The sequence below is a fragment of the Symphalangus syndactylus genome, chromosome 23 (genome assembly GCF_028878055.3).
Source record: "Symphalangus syndactylus isolate Jambi chromosome 23, NHGRI_mSymSyn1-v2.1_pri, whole genome shotgun sequence".
Taxonomy (NCBI): Eukaryota; Metazoa; Chordata; class Mammalia; order Primates; family Hylobatidae; genus Symphalangus; species Symphalangus syndactylus.
This window is the reverse complement of record NC_072445.2, coordinates 47789041-47815471: the sequence shown is the minus strand read 5'-3', so window position 1 is coordinate 47815471 and position 26431 is coordinate 47789041. Positions and strand designations below refer to the sequence as shown.

Below are 26431 nucleotides of genomic sequence, written 5' to 3'. Positions count from 1 at the left end.
AAGTGCTGGGATTACAGGCATTAGCCACTGTGCCCAGCCTCCAATTACTCTTAATCTCTCAGCACTCTTGCATGGCTTCACCTCCTTCCTTACCAAATATCAATTACGATAGTTTTGTTTAATTTACTCCTGTGGTTATCTTTTTTTTTTTTTTTTTTTTTTTTTTTTTGAGATGGAGTCTCGCTCTGTCGCCCAGGCTGGAGTGCAGTGGCGCGATCTCGGCTCACTGCAAGCTCCGCCTCCCGGGTTCACGCCATTCTCCTGCCTCAGCCTCTCCGAGTAGCTGGGACTACAGGCGCCCGCCACCACGCCCGGCTAATTTTTTGTATTTTTAGTAGAGACGGGGTTTCACCGTGGTCTCGATCTCCTGACCTCGTGATCCACCCGCCTCGGCCTCCCAAAGTGCTGGGATTACAAGCATGAGGTTATCTTTAATTCATAGCTTGATTTTTATTTGTACCTGGGGTTGGCTTCATTTTGTCTATGTCAAAACACCTTTTTGATTTTTAAGTAAAATATTGCATGAAATAGAAACTTGATTGTGCTTTTATGATACTACTCTACTTTTTTAAGAGTGATAATTCAATTTCTGCGACCTTTACACATTGTTTGAATGGAATAACTGTCATCTGTTTGTTTGCTATGAGGTGGGGATTGAGACAATTTATGATTAAATAAATTAGGTGTGGAATTGCTTTCTCTATTGTTCCTGCCAAAGGAGCTCCCTTTTTTCGCTCTTTAAATAAACTATTGGATTAGAGATCCCACTTCACTCAGGTTTTGACAAGGATGAACAAGCTGTCAGTCTCCAAATTACAAATGGATTGTATCACTAAAATGCATTTTTTATCTGCTTTTGGTTTTGTGAATCCCTAATAAGTTTTACTTGGCAATGATATTCTATACAAGTTAATATAAACCCCAAGTTTTTCATGTGAGGAATGAATTGTGGGGGATATTTCAGGCTTTTTGCTCTTTCATATTTCCTATTTTTTTTTTTTCAGATTTTCCCTTCTATTTTTATCACACTTTCTCTTTGACAGTTCTGAGGCTTTCTGTCCTTTGATTTCTCCAATTACTTCTTTTTTTTATTTATTTTCTTTTTTTTTTTGAGGCAGACTCTCACTCTATTGACCAGGCTGGTGTATGGTAGCACGATCTCAGCTCACTGCAACCTCCCCCTCCTGGGTAGCTATAGTAGCAAGTGATTCTCGTGCCTCAGCCTCTCAAGTAGATGGGATTACAGGCGTGAGCCACCACACCTAGCTTATTTTCGTATTTTTAGTAGAGCCGGAGTTTCACCATGTTGGCCAGGCTGGTCTTGAACTCCCAACCTCCGGTGATCTGCCCACCCTGGCCTCCCAAAGTGCTGGGATTACAGGCTTCAGCCACTGTGCCCAGCCTCCAATTACTCTTAATCTCTTAGCTCTCTTGCATGGCTTCACCTCCTTCCTTACCAAATATCAAACCATTTTTCCATCAATTCCACACTCATCACAATATAGGCTTTTTTACTTTCTGCTACAAACATCTATCAAGTCATCATTTCTGCATCCTCTGCTCTGGCATATTTATGATCTGGGTCTTCACTCGCATAGGCAACAGTCTTTGGTAATCCTTTTTCAACCTTTCACAGTTTAGTTCTTCTGACTTATTCTCACTCCCATTCTTTCACTCTCAGAAGGAAATTTTTACTTTTTCCTTACAGAAAAATTAGAAACAACTGTCCCACATTCCCTAAATTTGCCACGTACGTAAAAATTTGTCCTTACCTTACCTTATTTATACCTCTTTCAGAGGAAAAGTTGTTTTTTCATGAACTGAGTTTAATCCTCCCATCTAGTCTTTTATATTTTTCCTTCACCCTTCCTAAACACCTTTCCTCATTACTAATCCTTTCCCATAGGCTTCATCCACTTGTTCTCCATTGGCCCTTTAAAATACGTATTTGAGAGTATGCTCCTTGGCAGTTTATGGCAGCATAATTTAAAAATATGAATTTGAAACACGTTCTCATGTTTATTTTTAAACAAATAAAAGAATTTCTCAGCTTTTTCTCTCCTTTCCCATTTTTACATCTCAGCCAGGCCTCTAAAAGATTGGTCCAGTGATGGAAGAGCTCCAGAAGTCAAGGTCCAGGATGTGACCACAAAGACTGAACAATGTGACTAGTGTGCAGTGAAGTGAAGGCAGATGGAACAGGACAAGAGAGAAATGAACTGAGACTATCACGCAAGATTGAATGTCAAGGCAAAGTTTAAAGTCACCTAAAATAAAAGTCCAATTTAACCAGATGGAAAAGACTATGACCAGGCACTAACATGTTAGTAAATGAGCAAGAGTAATCAGAAAATCCATGGATGACTATGAAGGGGCTGCAAAGGGCTTGGCATAAACTGCCAAGGAGCATAATTTTTACTCATAGGAGACAAAAAATAGTGTATAATTCAGAATGGAGATCAGAAGAATGTCAACTCTGACTGCCAGATTCAAAGTCCATGGGATGCTGGTGAACTTGCAGACTTCAAATGAAAGAGCTTCAGGACAAAAATGGCTTTTCATGGAAGAATCAACTTTCAGTTAATGTACAGAAGAGAAAAGGATGTTAAATGAAGAGCTCATAAATGAGGAAGAAGAGTTTCCTTAATGTTTTCTTTTAGTAGTTTCATAGTTTGAGGTCCTAGATTTAAATATCAAATCCATTTTGATTTGGTTTTTGTATGTGTTGAGAGATAAGGGTCTAGTTTAATTTTTCTGCATACGGGTATCCAGTTTTCCCAGCACCATTTAGAGACTGTCCTTTCCCCAATGTGTGTTCTTGGCACCTTTGTCAAAAATGAGTTTACTATAGATATGTGGATTTCTTTCTGAGCTCTCCATTCTGTTCCATTGATCTATGTGTTTGTTTTTATGCTAGTATCATGCTGTTTTAGTTACTATAGATCTACAGTATAATTTGATGTCAGGTAATGTACATTGCACATTTAAAAATAACTTTAAAAACATAATTGGAATGTTTATAACACAAAGAAATGATAAATGCTTGAGGCAATGGATATCCCACTTACCCTGATGTGATTATTACACATTGTATGCCAGTATCAAAATATCTCATGTACACCATAAATATATACACCTACTATGTAACCATAAAAATTCAAAATAGGTCGGGTGCAGTGGCTCATGCCTGTAATCCTAGCACTTTGGGAGGCCGAGGCAGGCGGATCACGAGGTCAAGAGATCAAGACCATCCTGGCCAACATGGTCAAACTCTGTCTCAACAAAAATACAAAAATTAGCTGGGTGTGGTGGTGTGCACCTGCAGTCCCAGCTACTTGGAAGGCTGAGGCAGGAGAATCACTTGAACCCGAGAGGTGGAGGTTGCAGTGAGCCAATATCGTACCATTGCACTCCAGCCTGGCGACAGAGCGAAACTCCACCTCAAAATAAATAAATAAATACATACATTCAAAATAAAAAAAAATTAAGAAAAATGAATAAGTTGGTAACTATAGATCAGAGTGTACCAAAAGCACATAGAGGGGAGTACTGAGCAATAAAGTTAGGACAAGAAAGAAGGACCCTGGATCCTGGAGCAGTATGTGTAAGAGAACACAGATTACAGATAAGCAGAAAGGCTCAGAGTTTGGCATTGGGCAAAGATAACAGATTTGAGTAATATCAGAGAAAACCGTCCACTAACTTTCAAAATTAGCCATAGCAGTATATTAGTCATTTGGGAAAGACTGGCCATGGCTTGGGTAACAATAATTCTGAAGGTATTTGACGAGAAAATTCTGACTTGGGTTGATTGCATTGGCTCTGATAATAGGCTCTGGGTGTAAGTTTTCTAAACACAGGCTCCCTCCACTGTACTATATAAGCTGAAGAGTGAGGGTGGAGAGCTAATGGTTAGAGGTCTGATCATAAAAGCTGAGAGAAGCTCATCACTAATTCAAGCTTTACAAATCTATGGGAGTCACTGACCACCAGTACCTTCAGTGACCGTCCCCAGTCTTGTACTAGTTGACTTGAGATGCAATGGGTTTGCATTACTGATATGTTTTGGCTGTGTTCTCACCCAAATCTCATCTTGAATTGTAGTTCCCATGATCCACACATGTCGTGAGAGGGACACAGTAGGAGGCAATTGAATCATGGGGGCAGGTTTTTCCTATGCTGTTCTCATGATGGTGAATAAGTCTCACGACATCTGATGGTTTTATAAAGGGTAGTTCCCCTGCACATGTTCTCTTGCCTGCTGCCATGGAAGATGGGCCTTTGTTCCTTCTTCACCTTATGCCATGATTATGAGGCCTCTCTAGTCCTATGGAACTGTGAGTCCATTAAACCTCTTTTTCTATAAATTACCCAGTCTCAGGTATGTCCTTACAGCAGCTTGAGAACAGACTAATACAGTAAATTGGTACTGGTAGAGTGGGGTGCTGCTATAAGGATACCCAAAAAGGTGGAACCAACTTTGGAACTGGGTAACAGGCAGAGATTAAAACAGTTTGGAGGGCTCAGAAGAAGAGAGGAAAATTTGGGAAAGTTTGGAACTTCCTAGAAACTTGGAAAGCTCTGAAGACAGGAAGATGTGAGAAAGTTTGAAACTTCCTAGAGACTTGTTGAATGGCTTTGACCAAAATACTGATAGAGAAATGGACAATGAAGTCCAGGTTGAGGTGGTCTCAGATGGAGATGGAGAACTCATTGGAAACTGGAGCAAAGGTGATTCTTGCTATGCTTTTGCAAAGAGACTGGCAGCATTTTGCTCCTGCCCTAGAGATCTGTGTAACTTTGAATTTGAGAGAGATGATGTAGGGGATCTGGTAGAAGAAATTTCTAAGCAGCAAAGCATTGAAGAGGTGACTTGTGTGCTCTTAAAATCATTCAGTTTTAGTCATTCACGAAGATATGGTTTGGAATTGGAACTTATATTTAAAAAGGAAGTAGAGCATAAGAGCTGAGAAAATTTGCAGCCTGATGATGTGATAGAAAAGAAAAACCCATTTTCTGAGAAGAAATTCAAGCCAGCTGCAGAAATTTGCATAAGTAACAAGGAGCCAAATGTTAATCACCAAGACAATGGGGAAAATGTCTCCACGGCATGTCAGAGGTCTTCACAGTTGCCCTTCCCATCACAGGTCTGGAAGCCTAGGAGGAGAAAATGGTTTCATGGGCTGGTCCCAGGGTCTTGAAGTTTTGTGCAGTCTCCAGACTTGGTGCTCTGCCTCCAAGCCATTGCTAAAAGGGGCCAATGTACAGCTCAGGCCATTGTTTCAGAGGATGCAAGCCTCAAGCTTTGGCGGCTTACATGAGATGTTGGGCCTGCAGGTGCACAGAAGTCATGAATTGAGATTTGGAAACTTCGGCCTTAGATTTCAGATGATGTACAGAAATGTCTAGATGTCTAGGCCAAGGTGTGCTGCAGGGTCAGAACCCTCATGGAGAACCTCTGCTAGGGCAGTGCAGAAGGGAAATGTGGGGCTGAAGCCCCCACACAGAGTCCCCACTGGGGCACTGCCTAGTGGAGTTGTGAGAAGAGGACCACTGTTCCCCAGATCCCAGAATGATAGATCCACTGACAGCTTGCATTGTGCACCAGGAAAAGCCACAGACACTCAATGCCAGCCCATGAAAGAAGCCAGGAGAAGGGCTGTACCATGAAAAACCACAGGGGCCGAGATGCCCAAGTCCATGGGAACACACTTCTTGCATTGGCATGATCTGGATGTGAGACATGGAGTCAAAGGAGATCATTTTGTAGCTTTAAGATTTGACAGCCATGCTGGATCTCGGACTTGCATGGAGTCTGCTACCCCTTCATTATGGCCAATTTCTCCCATTTGGAGCACATGTATTTACCCAATGCCTGTACCCCAATTGTATTTAGGAAGTAACTAACTTGCTTTTGATTTTACAGGCTCATAGGTGGAAGGGACTTGCCTTGTCTCAGATGAGACTTTGGACTGTGGACTTTCGAGTTAATGCTGGAATGAGCTAAGACTTGGGGGACTTCTGGGAAGGCATGATTGGTTTTGAAATGAGAGGACATAAGATTTGAAAGGAGTCAGGGGTGAAATTATATGGTTTGGCTGTGTCACCACCCAAATCTCATCTTGAATTATAGCTCCTGTAATCTCCACGTGTCATGGGAGGGATCTGGTTGGAGGTAATTGAATCATGGGTGTGGGTTTTTCCCTGGTGTTCTTATGATGGTGAATAAGTCTCACAAGATCTAATGGTTTTATAAAGGGAAGTTCCCCAGCACAGGACCTTTTGCCTGTCATCATGTAAGATGTGCCTTTGCCTTCTATCATGATTTTGAGGCCTCCCTAGGCACGTGATACTATGATTCCATTAACCCCCTTTTTCTTTATAAATTCCCCAGTCTCATGTACATCCTTATAGCAGCTTGAGAATGGGCTAATACAATTACTCTGTGTTCTATCTAGAAAATCCAAGAATTACGACTGCCACACATGCAATTATAGAAATGCTAATCATCCTCTCACTCTTTTTTTTCCCTAGTAGATACATATTTTTGTTTAAAATATAACCATTCCACAAAAGTACTTGAATCTGTTCCCAATGCATTTACTAATAGAAAACAGTATTAGATCAACTTGGTCTCTGGATTTAATGTGCTTTGCAGACTTGTTAGGTTTAGCTGTAAATAATCTTACTCCCTATAGTGTGGGATGTTTAAAAGTGTTGTGCTGCATACACAGAGCAAAGCTTTCACAGTGGCTAGTCAGAAATAAGCAAAGGGACAGATTTAAAGTTGGGAAGATGAGGAATATAAACAAAAGAGTTCTACTTAGTTAACCCAAATATGGAAATAAAGTAAAACAAAGAGGCCTGGTAGGGGTAGCCATGTTGCAATTTCCAGTTTTCATCCAGATATTTCATATCAGGTAGATCCTGTCACTAGTATCATACTTGCTATAAAGCATATTACAGTCTTTCTCTTCTGCAAATTATGCTCATGCAGTTATGTGTCTTATGATGGAAAGACTTCCAAAGGGGGAAAGCAGTTTTCTTCATGTCAAATATAATAAACCCAAACCAGGTAAGTCAGTTTTGTAGCCTGGAATCCTATTTGTTTGCATTAGGTTGACTTTCTCATATATCTTCCACCAGTAATATCAGACTGTATATCCATTCTGATGATGTATAAATGGAAAATTTTCTGTGTAAAATCACATGGGAACTTTCACAAGATCACTTTGACATGCTTTTTCCCTTATTTTTTTCCTGCTGTGATTTTGGAAGGCTGTATTTTTTTTTCTCCTGTTAAAATGATTAGTGCTTTAAGTGAATGAGATCACTTACTGAAATAAAAATCCAGCCAAGCCATAGTCTCATATCATGATCTCATACAGGCTCAGTCTCAAGAGAGGCTCCCTGAGAGATTTTGCAAAAATTGTTCATCCAATTGTTGTATGCAGCCTCTATTCAGAAACAAAACGTGCTTGACAAAATTTTGTAAAAAGGGCCCCTGGATGCCAAAAACAATACAAATGCATGTGTGCCTTAATATAGGCTGCTATCTTGCAAAAATAATCTTCCCCTGTTGCACATGTAAAACCTATGGTGCATGAAACACCTGAAGACCTATGTAATCATCACTCTCTGCCTAGCAAGAGACCTAAGGTGCTGAGCTCTGTACATGGCTCTGTGCCCACAATCAGTAGGGCATCTGGGGATGCCTAGGCTTCCTCACAGCTTCACTTGACTTCAGAGATTTCTGATTACTGTTCCTCTGACACACACATTTTTTAATTTTCCAGCCATTAAATACTCACAAGTAGGGATAATGGTCAATGAACATGTCTTACAGTCAAGTAAGTAGTTCCAAAATGATCATGAAAATGTGAGTTAATAATTTTTGGCTTTCCTGCAGGGTTAATCTAGAAAATACTGCAAAGTAGTACCCACTACTTCACTGAGCTCTCTCTCATAGTTCTTCCCTTTTTCCTTCCTTGTCAGTCTTTTTCTTTTCACTCTAACTTTCCTTCCCATTACTTCCCATTCTCTGCAACTTTCTCCCTCAAATCCTTCTTCTCCCTCAAAAATGCACTTCATTTTGCCTACAGATCAAATTTTTTTGTATTGAGGTAAAATTTACATAAAGTTGAAATGCATCAGTCTTAAGATAACAATTTGATACATCTTAATATATCAACATACCCTTGTTAACTACTTAATCAAGGCAGAGAATAATTCCAAACGCCTGAGAAAGTTGTCCTGTGTCACCCTGTAGTCAACATACCCCCAAAGGCAAGCATTGCTTTGATTTCTATGGTCATGGATTAGTTTTGCTTTGGTTTTGAACTTTTTACAGAATAACTTATAAAATATCCTTATTTCTTTCTGGCTTCTTTCAATTAACATAATGATTTTGAGATTCATCCATGTTGTCATATGCATCAGTAGTAGTTACTTTATTACTGCTGTGTATTACTCCATGGTATGAATATTCCATGATTTCTTTAATAGGCTTGCTTGATGAACAGTTTGGTTTTTTCTAGGTTTTGATATTTTGAATGAAGCAGCTATGAACAAAGTCTTACACAAGTCTTTTAGGATATTTCTCATGGAAAAATAATTAGGAATGAATAGTTGAGTACATTTAACTTTATAAGAAAAAGTCAAATAGTTTTCAAAATGGTTGTACCATTTCATACATCCACTAGAAATGTATGAGCGTTCCATTGTTCCAGACTGTGACCAATATTTGTTCTTTTTAATCCAGCTATTCTAGGGAGTATAAAATGCTGTCATATACTGGTTTTAATTACCCTGATAATGATATTAAACACTTTTTCATATGCTTATTAGCCACTCCTAGACATTCTTTTGTGAAATAATTGTCTTTTGTTTATATTTGATGAGAGTTGTCTTTTTAATTGTTTTGTTGTTGTTATATATTTAAGGTACAAGTTTTTTTGTTTAAAATACACGCATTTCAACTATGTTGTCTCATTTTGTGGCCAGCCTTCTTCACTTTTTCGTGGAGTCTTTAAAATTTTTTTTTTTAATTTTATTATTATTTTGTTTTTAGAGACTGAGTTTCACTATGTTTTCCAGGCTGGTCTCAAACTCCAGAGCTCAAGCAATCCTCCCACCTCAGCCTCACAAAGTTCTGGGATTACAGGCATGAGCAACTGAGCCAGGGTGCATATTCTTTTATCTATTCCTTAGCCTTTTGTTTGTGGTGTTGTAAATGGGATATTAAATGTTTATTTTCAATTACTGGCTGTTGTTCTATAGAAACACAATTGATTTAAGGATATTGATGCTGTGTCTTAAGAACTTGCTAAATAAATTTATAAGTTTGGCAATTGTTTTGAAGATTCCCTATGATACTCTATGTAAACAGCCATATTGTATGTAAATAAAGATGATTTTGTGTGTTTTTTTTCCAATCATTATTGCATCTCATCCCCGTATTTCACTGGCTATACTTTCAGTATTATATTAAGTAAAACTGATGAGTAAGTACAACTAGTATCGTTCTGAATATTAAAAGGAAAACATCCAATATTATATCATTGCTTTTAATTTTAGCTATAGGTTTGTGCAGATGCTGTTTATCAGATTGAGAAACTGTTCTTCTATTCTTAGTTTGCTCAGAAATTTTATCATCAATGGATGTTGAACAATATCAAATGTTTGTTTCTATATTTTAGTAGCTTATAGAGCTAAAATTGACATACAATAAATCCCACATATGTAAAGTATACAATTTGATAAGACTTTTTTTTTTTTGGAGTTGGAGACAGGGTCTCACTTTGTCACCCAGGCTGGAGTGCAGTGGCATGATCTGGGCCTCTGAGATTCAAGTGATCCTCCTGCCTCAGCCCCGCAAGTAGCTGGGACTACAGGTGTGCACCACCACGTCTGGCTAATTTTTGTATTTTTTGTAGAGACAGAGTTTCACCATGTTGCCCATCTAGTCTTGAACTCCTGAGCTCAAGTGATTTTCCTGCCTCTGCTTCCCAAAGTGTTAGGATTACAGGCATAAGCCACTGTGCCCAGCTGTAAGCTTTGATATATGAATACACCTGTGAAACAACATCACCGCACTCAAAATAATGAACATTTCAAACGTCTCCATTTATTTAGATTTTCTTTCTTAGTGATGCTTTGTAGTTTCCAGTGCTTCAGGTTGTAAATGCCTTATGTTAGATTTGTTGCTAAGTGGCTCATACTTTTGTTGCTTCTGTAAGTGAATGTTAATTTCAATTACAAATCATACCTAGTATATGGAAATGTATTTTATATTTTTATATTCACCTTGTATTCTGTAAACTTGCTAAACTCACATATTAGTTCCAGTTGGATTTTTGTAGATTCTCTAAGTTTTAATACAGATTATTATGTCGTTGTGGATAATAAGTGTTTTACTTTGTCATTTTCAATTCAGATGCCTTTTATTTCCTCCCACTGACTTAACTCTAGTGGCTAGAGACTCCAGGGCAATGTTAAATAGAAGTGGTGTCCTTGCCTTGCCTTGTTTACTTCTATGTTTATAAAAGAAATTGATCTATAAATTTATTTTCTTGTAATGTCTTCATCTGGTTTTGCTCTCAGAGTAATGTTGGTTTCATAGGGTAAATTACTAAGAATTCTCTCCTATCCAATATTCTAGAAGAGTTGTGAAGGCTCAGTATTATTTTTTCTGAATGTGCTTATTTATTCTTTACTTTCACCCATGAAGCCATATGTGGCTGGAGATCTTGTAGGAAGATTTTTAACTACAAATTTGAATGTATTTATAGATATGGGGCTATACAAGTTATCTATGTATTCTAATGTAGACTTTGGTAGTTTATTTCAAGGATTTTTTTTCATTTTATCTAAGTTACCTAATTTATTGGCACAAAATTGTTTATAATATTTTCTTATTATCCTTTTAAATCTGTGATATCTGTAGTGATGTCACTTCTTACAGAAAACAGTGTTAATTTTTGTCAAACCTTTTTTTCCTGATCAGGGTGACTTGAGGTTAATTGATCAATCTCAAACAACCAGCTTTTGATTTTTTGATTTTTTTTCTATTTTTTCTCTCCATTTCACTTGTTTCTGCTTTGATAGTTATTATTTTTTCTTCTGCTTACTTTCATTTAATTTGCTCTTTTTTCTAAAAAAGATTCTAAAGTTAAACATTGAAGTCATTGATATGAATTTTTTTCCAATTTTTACATGGACATTGAGTTCTGTAAGATTCCCTGTAAATACTGCCTCCCTCATTCCACAAATTTTGATGACTTTCATTTTCTTTTTTTTTTGAGATGGGGTCTCGCTCTGTCACCCAGGCTAGAGTGCAGTGGCGCCATCTCGGCTCACTGCAAGCTCCGCCTCAGCCTCCCGAGTAGCTGGAACTACAGGCACCCGCCACCACGTCCAGCTAATTTTTTGTACTTTTAGTAGAGACGGGGTTTCACTGTGTTAGCCAGGATGGTCTCGATCTCCTGACCTCGTGATCCGCCCACCTCGGCCTCCCAAAGTGCTGGGATTACAGGTGTGAGCCACCGCGCCCGGCTGATGACTTTCATTTTCACCTGGTACAAAAAACATCTAATTTCTCCTTCGATTTCTTCTTTGATCTGTGAGTTATCAAGATGTGCATTACTTCATTTCCAAACACTTGTAAATGACATATAATATAATTCTGTTGTGGGTAGAGAAGATACTTTTACTAACTTAAATATTTTGAAATGTATTGAGACTTGTCATATAGCACAGAATATGGTCCCTATTGGTAAACGATTTATGTGCACATGAAAAAAAGTACATATTCTGCTGTTGTGTGCATTGTTTTATAACTGGCAATTAAATAAAAGTGGCAAATAAGTTATATTTTCCAAGTATTCAGATCTTTATGACTTTCAGTTTCTTCTAGCAATTATTAGAGGTAAACAATTAACAAGGAAGAAAATGTAAACCAAGCATAGGAATAATTACTTTAAGAATAAATTATATAAGCAAGGCAATTAGGAATAAAACTGTCTATTTAAGAAGAATAAATCTGTTATATCTTACATATACAAAATACATAAAAAATATTATGAGTGGGTAATGTCTCAAAAATACATAACAATTCTAAATGGGTGTGTACCTTATAACAGACTTCAAATTCATGAAGCCAAAACTGATAGAACAGAAATAATAAGCTATCTTTATTGTCATAATTATTAACACTCAGGTCACAGTAATTGATAGAAAAAGTTGACAGAAAATCAGGAAAAATGTAGAACACTTGAACAATACTATCAATTAAATCGACATAAATGGTATTTATAAAGTACTTTACTCATAAATAGCTGAAAATAAGTTATTAGTAAGTGAACACAGAATATTCACAATTACGTCATATTTTGGGTGGTAACTATAGTAATTTTAAAAGGTTTGAAAACATAAATGATATATTACTTAACCAACACAGAATTAATGTAGAAATCAAAACCATAAAAAATTGGAAAATCCTCAAATACATGAAAATTGAACAATGAATTTCTACACACCCACAGTTCATATGATAAATTACATGGCTCTCTTTCCCACCTTGCAAAATGGTGAGTGAAAAATTTGAGAAGACCGATACTAAAAAGAAGAAACCTGAAGCCAAGAAGGCTAAGGCCAGCGGTTAGGTTAAAAATATTAACCTGAAGGCTAAACAGCCCAAGAAGAGGAAGCTTCACTGCAGACAAAATCCTGTCATCATTATCGAAGGAATTAGCAAACATTCCCAATCTGCTACGTATTTCTGAAGGTCATATTCAAGATGAAGTACTTAGCTGCTGAATCCAGGGTTTAAAAAAAAAAAAAAAGGATGGAGGTTCTTGCCACTGTCCCCAGAACCAGTTGGTGGTCATATGAATGTGGTACCTGAGTGGTTAAACTTCACAAAATGCCTAGATACTATTCTACTGAAGATAAGCCTCAAAAGCTGTTAAGCCACAACAAAAACTCCTCCAGTCAGCATGTGAAAAAAATGTGAGCTAGCAACTCTCCTAGGACCATTCTGCTCATCCTGACTGGGCACTACAGGGCAATAGACTGGTTGCTCTAAAGCAGTTGAGCAGTGGCTTGTTACTTGTGACTGAACCTATTGTTCTTAATCAGTTTCTTCTGCATAGAACACACCAGAAATTTGTCATTGCCACCTCCACAAAAATTGATATCAATGATGCAAAAATCCCCCAACATCTCACTCATGTTTACTTTAAGAAGCAGCAGCCATGGAAGCTCAGACACCAGAAAGATGAGATCTTAGACATAGAAAAAGAGAAATATGAGATTACAGAGCAGTGCAAGATAGATCAGAAAGCTGTGGACTTGCAAAAGTTACCAAAAATTAAATTTATTCCTCAGCTCCAGGACTACCTGTGATCTGTGTTTGTCCGAATGGCGTTTATCCTCACAAATTGGTTTTCTAAATTTCTTACAAAGAACCTAATTAAATAAGTGATACATTTTTGTAAGAAAAGGAGTAAAAAAGAAATTACACGGCAAGTTAGAAAATATTTTTAAACTAATGAAATTTTAAAATATCAAAATTTGTGATGTGTAACTGCAATATTCTAAATGTTTGCCATTTCCCGCCAAAAAAAAATTTATGTTGAAATCCCTGTGTATTTCAAGGATTTTTTTCATTTTATCTAAGTTATCTAATTTATTGGCACAAAATTGTTTATAATATTTTCTTATTATCCTTTTAAATCTGTGATATCTGTAGTGATGTCACTTCTCTTACAGAAAACAGTGTTAATTTTTGTCAAACCCTTTTTTCCTGATCAGGCTGACTTGAGGTTAATCCATTTTATTAATCTCAAACAACCAGCTGTTGATTTTGTAATTTTTTCCTATTTTTTCTCTCCATTTCACCTATTTCTGCTTTGATAGTTATTATTTTTTTCTTCTGCTTACTTTGATTTAATTTGCTCTTCAATTTTATGATTTAAAATTGATGATTAATAGAATGATTATAGAAAGTGGAGACTTCGGGAGATAATTAGGTCATATGTGTGGAATTCTCATGAATGAGATTAGTGCCCTTAAAAAAGGGACCCCAGAGACCTCTCTTGCCCTTTTTGTTTTGTTGTTGTTGTTGTTGTTGTTATGTAAAAATGCAACAAGAAGTTAGTCTGGAACTCACATGAGGGTAATCGGTAGAACCTGACTGTGCTAGCTGGCAGCCTGATCTCTGACTTCCAGCCTCCAGAAGTGTAAGACATTTGTTGTTAAGCCACCCAGTATCTATGGTAATTTTTTGTGGCAGTCAAACAGACTAAGACAATAATTAAAGTAAATTTATGAGGACGGAAAGTCTTAAATCAATATTGTAAGCTTCTTACTTAAGAACATGGCAAAAAAAAAAAAGAGCAAATTAGCAGAAAGAAAGCAAAAAGGAAAAATAATGAACATAAAAGAGGAAATTAATTACATGGAAAAGAGAAAAACAATAGAGAAAAATAAATTAACCCAAAAACTGGTTCTATGTAATGTCCAACAAAAATAATAAACTTTCAGCAAGTCTGATCAGGAAAAAGAAAGCAAATACAGTATACAAATTACCAATAGGAGCAATGAAAGAGGGGGAATCACTAAAGATTCCATTGCCATTAAAGGTTAATAAGAGAATATTATAATAAATTTTATACCATCAATTCTACAATGTAGACGAAAGAGACATATTTGTTGAAAGACGCAACCTACCAAAACTCACTCAAGGGGAAATCAATAAAATTGACTAGCCATATGTCTATTAATAAGATTAAATTTGTAGTTTAAATTATTGCCTCAAAGGAAATTCCAGGGTCAAATCACTTCAGGGGTTATGTCTTGCAAATTTAAAGAAGAACTGACAACAATTTCACATAAAACTTTCAATAAAAATTATAAAAGAGAAAAAACTATTTCTAAAATTTATGAAGTCTGTATTTTGATGATTCAAAGATATAACAAGAAAAGAAAAATCACAGGCCAATACCACTAATGAAAATAGATGTAAACATCTATTAAAATATTAAGTAAGTTGAATTATGCAATATAGAAATAGAGAAATATGTCATGATCAAGTACAGTTCTTCCCAGAGATGCAGAGTTAGTTTAATTTTTAAAAAATCAATGTAATACCATATTAACAACCCCAAAAAGAAAAAGATGAAGTAAAAACATTTGACAAAATTTACTCCTATTAATGATAAAAACTCTTACTAAACTAGGAATAAAATGGCACTCTTCTAGCTAGTGGTATACATATATACAAATCCTACTGCTAACATACTAAATAGAAAGAGACTGAATTTTTTTCTCCCTATGTTCAGAAACAAGGCAAGGATATATATTCTTACCATTTCTATTTAACACTGTATTTAAGTTCCTGGCCAATACAATAAGGAAAGACAAACAACTATGTAGAGTTAAGTGGAAGAAGAAACACATCTTTATTCACAAATAAAGTGATCGTCTATGTAAAAAAAAAATCCAAATAAATCTAATAAGAACAGCATGGTACATCATAATACAAAAGCAGACACATAGATCAATGGAACAGGACAGAGAACCCAGAAATAAAGCCACACAGACATACAACCATCTGATCTTTGACAAAGTCAATAAAAACAAGCAATGGGGGAAGGACTCCTTATTCAATAAATGGTGCTGGGATAACTAGCTAGCCATGTGCATGAGAATGAAACTAGACCCCTACATTTCAACATAAACAAAAATTAACCCAAGACTGATTAAACACTTAAATTTAATACCTCAAATTATAAAACTCTTAGAAGAAAACCTAGGAAATACCACCTGTACATCAGCCTTTGGCAAATAATTTATGACTAAGTCCTTAAAAGTAATTGCAACAAAACAAAAATAAACAAATGAGATCTAATTATACTAAAGAGCTTTTGCATAGCAAAAGAAACTATCAGCAAAGTAAACAGACAACCTACAGAATGAGAGAAGATATTTGCAAACTATGCATCCAACAAAGGTCTATACTGGGCATATACCCAAAGGATTATAAATCATGCTGCTATAAAGACACATGCACATGTAGGTTTATTGTGGTACTATTCACAATAGCAAAGACTTGGAACCAACCCAAATGTCCATCAATGATAGACTGGATTAAGAAAATGTGGCACATATACACCATGGAATACTATGCAGCCATAAAAAGGATAAGTTCATGTTCTTTGTAGGGACATGGATGAAGCTAGAAACCATCATTCTGAGCAAACTATCACAAGGACAAAAAAACCAAACACCGCATGTTCTCACTCATAGGTGGGAATTGCGCAATGAGAACACTTGGACACTGGGTGGGGAGCATCGCACAACGGGGCCTGTCGTGGGGTGGGGGGAGGGGGGGAGTGATGGCACTGGGAGATATACTTAATGTAAATGAGGAGTTGATGGGTGCAGCATACCAACATGGTACATGTACACATATGTAACAAGCCTGCACATGGTGCACATGTACCCTAGAATGCAAAGTATAATAATAATAAAAAAGAACAAAGGTCTAATATTCAGAATCTGTAAGAAAATTAAACAATTCAACAAGCAAAAAACAACAAAGGACAGGCAAAAGACATAAACAAACACTTTTCAAAAGAAAACCTACAAGTGGCCAACAAATATATGAAAAAATTCTCCACAATACTAATCATCAGAGACATGCAAATCAAAACCACAATGAGATACCATCACACACCAGTCACGATGGCTATTACTAAAAAGTAAAACAAACAAACAAAAAACAGATGCTGACGAGATTGTGGAGGAAAGAGAACACTTATACATTGTTGATGAAAATGTAAATTAGTTCAGCAACTGTGAAAAGCAGTTTGGAGATTTCTCAAAGAACTTAAAACAGAACTACCATTCAATTCAGCAATCCTATTACTGGGTATATACTCAAAGGAAAACAAATGGTTCTACCAAAAAGACACAAGCACATGTATGTTCATTGCAGCACTATTCACAACAGCAAAGACATGGAATCACCCTAGATGCTCATCAATGGTGGACTGGATAAAGAAAATGTGGTACATACACATGATGGAATAGTACACAGCCATAAAAAGAACAAAATCATGTCATTTGAAGCAACATGGATGTGGCTGGAGACCATTATTTTAAGCAAATTTCCACAGGAACAGAAAACCAAATACCACATGTTCTCTCATAAGTGGAAGCTAAACATTGAGTACACAAGTACATACAGATGGGAACAACAGACATTGGGGACTACTTTGAGGGAGGAAAGAAGAAGGGAGATGAGGGTTAAAAAACTACCTATTGTGTACAATGCTCACTGCCCAGGTGATGGAATCATTTGTACCACCAACCTCAGCATCATGCAATATACCCATGTAACAAACCTGCACATGCATCCTGTGAACCTAAAATAAAAGTTGAGATTTTTAAAAAATCTAATTTGAAAAAGCTACAAGAGATAATATGTGAGTTTAGTGAGATCTAAGGCTTCAAGATGAATATACAAAATCAATTGTATTTGTATATATTATAAAGGAACCATTGAAAATAAAACCAAATATCAAATTATTTGTGATAACATCAAATAAGTAAAATGATTGGGATTACATTTTTAAAATAGGTGCAATATCTGTAACTAAAAGCTATAAATAACTGGTAAGAAAATTTAAGAATATCTAAATAAATGAAGAAATATGTCATGTTTATGGATCAGAAGGTTCAATACTCATACAATTATTTAAAGAGATCTATAGATTCAATGCAATCCCCTAATAAATATTCTGGCGGCCTTTTTTTTGACAAAGATTGTAAGCTGATTCTAAAATTTATGAGAAAATCAAAGGATTAGGAAAGCCAAAATAGTTTTGAATAAGAACAGAGTTAGAGGACTCACCTGATTGCAAGAATGATTGTAAAGGTATAACAATCATGAGAGTGTGGCATTGGTTTAAGTATAGACATATAGATTAATGGAACAGAAGAGAGAGTTTAGAAAGAGATACACATGTATATTGTAATTGATATCAAACAAAATATCCAGCTATTTTAATAGAGAACATATATTCTTTCCAACTCATGGTGCTAAAATGATTGGACATCCAAATGCAAAAATAAAAAGCAAAAACTTCAATTTAGCTTACCTGACACATATACATGATAGTTCTTATGGGCTCATAAACTTAAATGTAAAAGCCAAACTATGAAACTTATAAAAATTAACTTAGGAGAAAATCTTCACAAATTTGAAAAGAAAGTATTAATTAAATAGAACAGCAAGAACTCTAATCACAAAATAGATAAATTGGGCTGGGCGCGGTGGCTCATGCCTGCAATCCCAGCACTTTGGGAGGCCAAGGCAGGTGGATCATGAGGTCAAGAAATCGAGACCATCCTGGCCAACCAACATAGTGAAACCCCATCTCTACTAAAAATACAAAAATTAGCTGGGTGTAGTCACGCACGCCTGTAGTCCCAGCTACTCAGGAGGCTGAGGCAGGAGAATCGCTGGAACCTGGGAGGTGGAGGCTGCAGTGAGCCCAGATTACGCCACTGCACTCTAACCCAGGCAACAGAGTGAGACTCCATCTCAAATAAAATAAATTAAATAAAATAAAACAAAATGAAATAAAATAAAATAAAATAGATAAATTAATAAACTGAACTTTATTGAAGTTACAGCTATTAAGGAACTAAAAAGACAAGGAACAGAAAGGAGAAAATATTGGTAAAACATATATATGATAAAGGACTCATATCCAGAATATATAAACAGGTCTTACATTATATAAGAAGACAAAAGCCCAATTTATAAATAGATCCAAAGATTCGAATGACATTTCCATAAAGAAGATATGGAATGGCCAATAGGTACATGAAAAGATGTTCAGCATAACTGAAGCAACTACATTGTCTGGAGTACATACCCTGGGGTTTGTCATCTCATGCCAGGAAAATTTAGAACACAAACACACATGAGGAGTTTAGCAGTGGAGTTTTAATAGGTAGAAAAGAAGAGAAAAAGAAACAGTTCTCTCTGTAGAGAGAGAGGAGTCTCTGAGTGGAAAAGACTGGCAGGTGGCAAATGTGCTGGATTTTATAGTCAGGTTTGAGAAGGCGATGTCTGATTTACATAGGGCTCACAGATTGGTTCGATCAGGTATGACATTTACATAGCACATAGGGAAGGCTGGCCACCCTGCCCTAATCTTATTATGCAAATGAACTCTACCATTGACCAGCAGCATCCTGTATGCTCCTTACTGTACACGTGGCTGATAAAGAGAAGGGAAGATGGGGCTGCCATTTTGAACATGATTGGCACAACTGCTAATTTATGTCTACAACTTGATTTTACAGGCTACTCTTTGTTAGAAAGGAAAATGATTTGGGGCTACTTTTCATTAAAAGGAAAACCATACCAAGGACTTCCATAACCTCACTATCTGCCTATGTAATTTCTTCTTAACTCCAATATCAATCCGTGCTCTGGTGTGGTAACTCTAACTGCTGTTAGGGGGTGTTGGGAAACAACTCTTTCTAGCTACCTCTTGCTGAAAAGCAGTGTTGTGTGGGGAACAGCAGCTAAGGCTCCCCCTGGGGTCAATCTAAGGGTCCTCAGAACACAGGCATGTCCATGCATGGTTCTGTCTGCAGCATCATTTTGAATTTGATTGCTGTCATCAATTTCAATGGGTTGTAACACTAGTTTGCCTCCACCAGAAATTGCTGAAACATTAATATGAAAGTGATATTCCTTCCTGGATAAGTGGCATTGGATTGGGGTGGCTAGAGTAACTTTAGTGTTAACCTTGGCTAAATCTTTCCTGCAATTATTAATCCCTTCATGACTTCCACAGACAGTCTAAGACATGCTTAAACTTTCTGACTTGTCCTAAACATCCTTGTTTTAAACAACCACCAATTCTCTTCAGGACAAGTATTTACCATGCAAGATCATTTCTTATATAGAATCTCTTTCCTTTATAACCTTCTTTACATAGCCAGACTGCGACATATTACCAAACCCGATAGTAACAGACTCAGGGATAGTAAAACTTTCACGTTCCCTTTTTGTTTGTAACTATTAACCCTGCTATAAGGATAATAATTAAGCAAAATACTAGAGCAATGGAAACCAGTATTTCAGTTAGAAGGTGCTACTGTGTATAGCTCCCAGCAAATAGTAAAGTGAGTAGCAATTCCTCAAAGGGTGATGTAGTAGATTCTTTCCATCTAAAATTTTACTTGCCAAGATATAGAATTTCCCTCTGGGGGAGTCTATGAAGTTCCTTGGTTTTATTTTCCCAAAGAAAGGAACCTCTGGGTTATGGGCACCATACTCACTTTAATTACCTGGTAGAATTTGTAGGATAATTGCCCAGAACTAGGATCTTGACCCAGATATTTACATTACCCATCCCTTTTTGTTTCTTCCCAGATGCAGGAGATTACCACTTGATTCACAGGAATAAGCAGGCTTAGTTTAAAATGTAGGCAATAACTTAAAAACAATTAATGAGACTAGTATTTAATGAAAAATGTGTGATAAGCTTTGGAGCACAATTTCTCTCTCCAGTCCTCATTTTTGGTAAAAAACAAATTATGATAGGACCATATTGTTCATAGAATAAACTTTAGTCTTATACTTGGCCTGATTATTTGCATAAATGCAGTAAGAATAATTATCTCTACATAGGCCTTTTGGATTGGCTTTGATGGAATTCTGTCCCATAAGGAATTTCAGATAAGACCTTTCAAAGCTGAGCCCAGCCACGGGTTTGTATCCTCAAATACCTGTGAGTTGCGTGATCCTTTTCTCTTAAGATCCCAAGATAAACATGGAGCTACTGGACCTGTTAGAAAGGGACATTCTTTACTGACCACAGGTTAGAAACTTTCTATGGGGACTGTTTAGACAAGGTATGAGGCAGGCCATTTCTCCTCATGCAGTATTTACCGGCTTTGCAATTTGAGATTGACTCCTTAAAGGGAAGCATACCCTTCCAGTCAAAGTCTTGATAAAACAACAACTGGTTTTTCCAATTGCACCCTGTTGCAAAAGACAAATGGATTCTTGGCTGGGTGTGGTGGCTCACACCTGTAATCCCAGCTGTTCGGGAGGCTGAGGTGGGCTGATCACCTGAGGTCAGGAGTTTGAGACCAGCCTGCCCAACATGGTGAAACCATCTCTACTAAAACTACAAAAACAAAATTAGCCAGGCATGGTGGCAGGCACCTGTAATCCCAGCTACTTGGGAGGCTGAGGCAGGAGAATTGCTTGAACCCGGGAGGTGGAGGTTGCAGTGAGCTGAGATCGTGCCATTGCACTCCAGCCTGGGCGACAAGAGTGAAACTCCATCTCAAAAAAAAAAAAAAAAAAAAAAAAAGTAAAAGAAAAATGGTTCCTATTGCACTAATGCAAACAACTATATTGCCATAAGTTAAGAGTACTCACAGATAGTTTCCAAATTCTAGAGGAACCAGGCAGAGAGAAACAAACATGCTCCAAATTTTGTTCACAGGAGTATACCTTACTCTATTATTAAAGGCCATAAATAGCTCAAAATAATTTTTCTTGACTCTGAAAAACAAAGCAAAGATCAGTAATATTTCAAGCAAAAGTCAAAAAAGTTGCTTTAGCTTTCTGAGTGCAGTCCATTTAGTTAACTCTTGTTTCCTGATATTCTTGAACATTTTAGTTCTTCATGAGTCCTGTACATTTTTTATCTATTCCAATGCTACAATCTTCAAAACTATTAGAAACCTGCGCTTGAAAACACCTGTTAAAGTCTTATAACTTGATTATAATCCATCTTTTGGGAAGAAACAAAGCAAGTCAACAATTGTCTGTGAATGACAAAATTTCCAGGATAGTTACAGTTAAAAACATGACTGACAAAGAAGTTTAGTTATGTGTGTGGTTTACAATAAATTTAACCTTAATTACGATTGGTAGCATATACCTAGACATTAGAATTTTAGAATTCCTATGCAATTTTGGAACATATATTAGTATTAGTCACCAAAATATAACTTAATGAAGATTGGACATCATTTTGGCAATATCATGTGACTAAACATGTCAAATAATCTTATTTCCACTTCTCTGGATGTGTCAGGGGCCCTCTGAACCATCCAGAAAGCCAAGCTAGGCATCAGGAAAGGCAATATTAAAACTTTAAAGTTTGATTTTGGGAGGCCTGTTAAATGTTAGAGGGTTAAAACACTTGATGTTATGACATAGAATTCCAGATTGCCGTAAATTATTTAGTTTGCCAAAATGACTCAAAAGGGAAAAACCGTTCATTAGCCTTTACTATTACATAAAATTTTTGTTCAAAGCCAAATTTTGCCCTTGCATTAGTTTATTAATGTTCAAACCACCTTTGATGAAACCTCATAGAAAATTCCATCTAATCTTAACCAATTTAACCATGAGGTGAAATCTTTAAAAATCCTTTATAACACCTTTTGCTAAAGGGCAGATTAGCATCTTATGACAACCTTGCTGTGCTTTTATTTCAATGTTCAATTTATGAAAAGACCATATAATACCCTTTTGAATTTAGTTAATGTTTACACATTTTTTGGCAAGATTAGTTTTTTACAATCTTACTATAGCTTGCTTAAACCTCTAGCTTTATCTGATCAAATTTAACATAATTCCTCATTCCTCGGCAAAATTTACATTTCCATGCTTTCTTATAATCTTTTACTAAAAAACACGTTTTACTGTTTTTATACACCTTGTATGTAAAACTGTTTAGTGATCTCAAATACACGTTGCAATGTTAACTCTTATCAACTTTTACTTTTGGTGAAAAATCTGGTTAGTAAGCAGCTAGCCTAGGACCCACACAGAAGTGCAGATAAGGTCTCTTTCCAGAATCCCAAGCCTCACCTATCTGTAAAGCAGCAGTATACAAACCTGGAATAAACAAACCTAGTATCTAAGTTGTATGATTTAGAAAACCTATTTGCATTTTGACAACACTTGCACTTTACAAATAATCCTTAAGACTATTTTTATTTCTTAAAGATTAAAGTCATGTAAACCAAAAAAAAATTTAATTTAAGCACTTATTTTTCCTTAAGTCAATCAATTAGATCTCTTTAGCACTTATTTTTCCTTAAGCCAATCAATTAGATCTCTTTATAGACATTACACACAACACATATACAGTGACACAAACAGACAGAAGATTCAGCACTTGTAAGATATTTCATTTGCCAGTTTCTTAATTGGATTACTGGCAAATAGTGGAGACCTTGAAGGAACAGGGCCAGGATAGCATGCATTTTTAGGGCCTAATAAGCAAGCAGAGCTGAAGGCAAAGACAGATCCCCAAAATTAAGGGTGTCACTTTATACTGGATCTCGGATCCCGAAAAGGAGAGAGATACTGTGGGAGAAGACAGCGCAGTGCTTCTACCATGCATTTCATTGCAAGGCATCCCAAAGCCAGTTGGCTTATTTTGTATTCAGCCCATTTTCCATGGGAGTCTCATCTCTTAGTCAGGGGTGGAGATGTTTCCATATCTTTTAGGTGACCAACAGCATTCTTCTCTGATTCAAATGTGCAGTTAAACATTCCTCCATAACTACTATTAACCATCACTTAAAATATATTTCCTACCTAGTTATTACACCCCAAAACCCTCTCATAATGTGAGGTAATTTGATACCCCCCCAAACTCAAAACTGTCAGATAACACAATGCGAAACAGAACAGAGCCTTTGATTTTGAGAGGGAACTATCTGCTTTTGATTCCTGGGGTTCATGGAGAAAACAGATGTTTTTTTACCCAAGGAGTCCCAGGCTACCAGAAGTTATCTCAGAGCCTCTCTCGTGTGCATTAAGAGTGGAAAGACAGAAAAAAATGGAGGAAAATATTCAGTCAACTGAAAAGAAAAAAAATTGTTTTCAGAAAAAAACCTATTTTCAGAAAAACAAAATCCAAGAAGAGAGAAACATAAAGGCCATTTAAATATGCCCATAACTTGAATATCTACTTTTAATTAAGCTGACAAGTTCTTTTTTTCTTTTTTTTTTTTTGAAATGGAATTTCACTCTTGTTGCCCAGGCTGGAGTGTAGTGGCGTGATCTCAGCTCACTGCAACCTCTGCCTCCCGGATTCAAGCGATTCTCCTGCTTCAGCCCTCCTGAGTAGCTGGGATTACAGGTATGTGCCACCATACCCAGCAAATGTTTATTTTTAGTAGAGACAGGGTTTCACCATGTTGGTCAGGCAGGTCTCGAACTCCTGACCTCAGGTGTTCCACCTGCCTTGGCCTCCCAAAGTGCTGGAATTACAGGCATCAGCCACCACGCCTGGCATAAGCTGAGAACTCTTTAAGAAAATCCTTTTAAATCCCTTGTTACTCAACTTTAGCCATGCCAAGCAGTTCAGATTTTCAGCTTTTGAACATTACAGAAAGTAACCTCGAAGGTGAAACCAACAAGCCTTAATTAGGTTATGTCTTAACGGTGAATGTACATGGGAGAATGTATGTCTTCTCCCACAGTATCTCTCTCCTTTTGGGGATCCAACATCCAGTATAAAATGGCACCCTTAATTTTGGGGAGTCTGTCTTTGCCTTCAGCTCTGCCTGCTATTAGGCCCTAAAAAACGTATTTTCAAAGGAGTGATAAGCAGGTTTTGAAACTGTTATTGCAAAACTGTGACTGAGACAATGAAAGAGATCTGACCCACCCAACTCCATTTTGTTTCCAGCCCCCAAGCTGACCTTGTCCATCCCTGGACATAGGCTAAACCAACTTTGGGAAGAGCCTGGTTTGCAGTTTATAGTCTAAAAAAAAGATGATCATAGTCCCTTCCTAAGATATGCTTCCCTCTCTCCTAGGGACAAGACCAAGAAACTAGCCATAAGATTAGAAACCATGGCTTAGGAGTCATGCAGCTGGATGCTACAACATTTTGACCCTTGTTTAATGCTCTCAAGATCAGGGCTTAAGATATTTTCTAAACTCTTCCCTTGATGGTTCAGCTGGCACTACCCAGATTGATAAACTGGCTTATCTGATTTTATAGCCTCCAACCAGGAACTGACTTAGCACAAGAATACATTCACCATTGTAAAATGGTAGAGATTAAAATAAGTATTACCATGTGGTTACAGGTCATGCTCCCAAGGACATGAATCAAGATGTAGGCCTGTAGCCAACCTTGTTACTGACCATTTTGTTGAGCTGGCTTGAACAACAGGCTTATGGGGTCCTATACCTGTATCCTAACCTAAGGTACCATTTCTTTTGACAGAACCATACAGAAAGACACATCAAGTACACCAGATTGGCTACAGCTTAAGATCATCCTCACAAATCCTCTTTCATTAATTAAAACTTAAGAATATAAACAATAATCCCTATCATCCCTTTTACTGGTTTGCACAGGGAGAGAGAAGCCAAAAGCTTGACTGTTAAAATTTTTTTTACCCTTTTGCTGGCATGTCAGGCTTCTGGGTTCCCTTCCCCCTAACTCAACTCTAAGCCAAGCATTTTAAGGTTTGGGGAAATTAACTTTTCCCAGGTTGGAAGAACATTATAAAAGAGCCATTTTAAACTGTGAAAGACGGAAAAATACCATAGAAAAGTCTAGGGGTTCCAATTAGGGTTGTCAAGAAGTACCACCTCTCTTCCTATTGGGAAATAGGAGACATGTTGCTCATCTCCGAAATTCTCTACTGCCTGCAGAGCTGTCTGTTTTTCAGGCGCAGTTAGGGTTTGGCTTAGGAGCAGCCTAGCATCTCTTCATGAGAGGTCAAACACCTGAGTTAAATTTTAGAAACCTATCATATAACTATCAGGGTCATTAGAAAATCGGTCTAAATCTCCCTTTATTTGTCTAAGGTCCTGTAATGAGAAGGGAACTTGAGGGAGCCCTGAATAAGGAGGAATTTTCAGTTGTTCCCCTGGAAGTTGCTTCTCTAACTTTGGAGAGTCATTCTCCATAGGCCTGCCTGATATGACTACTAAAAGAGACAGGTTGATTTTGTAATGCCTGCAAAAGGTCTAGTAAGAAGGCCATGCCCTTGTGCAAAAGAAAATGGGCCACTTTTTCTTTAAATTCTTAGGGTCAAAGGAGTCCCTGTGCTTCAGGATACACTCCAGAGGGTTGCAAGCTGAAGATGATCCATTACCCATCTAGAAAGAGAAGTGAGAAATAGGCGTCCCTTTAGTCTCCTTCATTTTGGTATGACCTAGGGTGGAGAGGAAGACAATGGGGGCGTCCTCTCTGCTGTTTTCCCTCCGTGGTTCCTGGGTCATGGCACCTTGTTGAGTGTGCCACCCATGGTTGCAGGCATGACCCCCAGCCATGGAACCAGAGGAACTAAGTGATTAGGATTAGTCACACTCACCCATGTGGCTCCAGTCCTCTGCCTGTGA

General features: G+C 37.1%; 1 long non-coding RNA gene and 1 pseudogene across 2 annotated transcripts in view; one reads left to right on the top strand and one right to left on the bottom strand.

Moving 5' to 3' along the window:
• The window catches only part of LOC134735749 (uncharacterized), a 330220-nt gene that overhangs the window by 233986 nt on the left and 69803 nt on the right, over window positions 1-26431 (bottom strand). The gene's annotated exons all lie outside the window — the stretch shown is intronic.
• On the top strand, window positions 12923-13451 carry LOC129473081 (large ribosomal subunit protein eL6-like; annotated as a pseudogene).